At 39.5% G+C, this 1,559-nt stretch overlaps 1 pseudogene; it reads right to left on the bottom strand.

Annotated features, from left to right (window-relative positions):
- The window catches only part of LOC102855306, a 94,881-nt pseudogene that overhangs the window by 1,172 nt on the left and 92,150 nt on the right, over window positions 1-1,559 (bottom strand).

The raw sequence follows: 1,559 nt of genomic DNA, 5'->3' as shown, positions 1-1,559 counted from the left end.
GGTTGAAAAGGTAAGGAGATAGGACACATCCTCAGAGATTTTGAGGATGGTGCAAGACAGCACAAGGTTTAGTTTTGTTGGTCATAAGGTTGTGTAAGTTGTAGTTGACTCAAAGACATCTAATAACAAAAACCACCACCACCCACCCTTGGGAACTACTAATAAATTTAGTTCCTTACATTTCCCCAACCTAGACATTTAATGTACGTTGGATCATACAATATTTGTATTTTTGTGTATTACTAATTTCACTTAGTATAAAGTTTTCAAAATTTATCCATGAAGCAGCATGTATTTAAAACTTCATTTCTTACATTGAAAAATATTTCATTGAATGTATATTGTCATTATTATATGCTGTAGAGTCACTTGAGACTCATAGCGACCCTATGTACAACAGCCCTAAACCCTGATCTATCTAGTGAAAACCTTATTGTCTCTGATACACCTACCCTTAATTAACCCAGTGACTAAATCAATCCATCTCAATGAGGGTCATCCTTTCTTGCACTGTCCCTTTACCCTCCCAAGCATGATATCCCTCTCCAAGGACTGGTCCCTTCTTCAAGATTCCCAAAATATGTTAGATGAAGCTTCAAAATTCTTACATTCAAGGAGAAGCCCGATATCACTCTCTCTAGGATGAACCTGTTTGTTCTCCTACCAGTCCATGGTGTATTCAGTACTCTTCTCTAGCATCACAGCTCAAAGGTATCAATCCTCCTTCTCTCATCTCCAGTCATTGTCCAGCTTTCTGACGCATAGTAAATAACTTCAAAGACTGTGGTCTGGATCAGGTGCACCTTAGTCTCAATACTGACATCGTTGCTCTTCAGTACTTTGGAGAGGTCTCTGACAGCAGACTTTCCCAATGCAATTTGTCTTTTAATGTCATGGCTGTTGGCACCAAGAGTGTTGGTTGTGGTACCAAGCAAACTGAAGCTGTTACCAATCTCAATCTCTTCACCATCTATCATGATGCTGTCAATTAGCCCAGTGTTGAAAATCTTTGTTTTGTTGATGTTGAGCTTCAATCCATATGTAAGTCTGCAATAAGCAGGGTTGTGTCATGTGCATAAGGCAGGTTGTTGATAAGTCTTCCTCCAATCCTGATGCCACATTTCTCTTCATGGAGCCCAGCCTTCTGGATGATCTGTTCTGCATATAGATTGAAAAGATATGGAGATAGGACACATCCTTGATGCACACCCTTCCCTATTTTGAACCATGCAGTATTTCATTGCTCTGTTCTGATGACTGCCTTCTCTTCCAAGTATAAGTTTCACATTAGCATAATCAAGTGTTCTGAGATTCCTGTTATTCTCAGAGTCAGCCACAGTTTGTTGTGATCCACATAGTCAAATGCCTTTACATAGTAAAGCCTGGAGAAGTGGAAGAATATTTCCTGCTCATGGATAGGAAGGCTCAATGTTGTCAAAATGGCAACACTACCAAAGGCAATATACACGTTCAATGCAATCCCAATACAAATAGCAATTTCATTCTTCAATGAGATGGAAAAGGCAATCTCCAGCTTCATTTGGAATGGAAAGAAGCCC

Source organism: Elephantulus edwardii, unplaced genomic scaffold (genome assembly GCF_000299155.1).
Source record: "Elephantulus edwardii isolate Elephantulus edwardi_28Jun2011 unplaced genomic scaffold, EleEdw1.0 scaffold00035, whole genome shotgun sequence".
NCBI lineage: Eukaryota > Metazoa > Chordata > Mammalia > Macroscelidea > Macroscelididae > Elephantulus > Elephantulus edwardii.
This window is presented reverse-complemented; position numbering and strand designations above follow the sequence as displayed.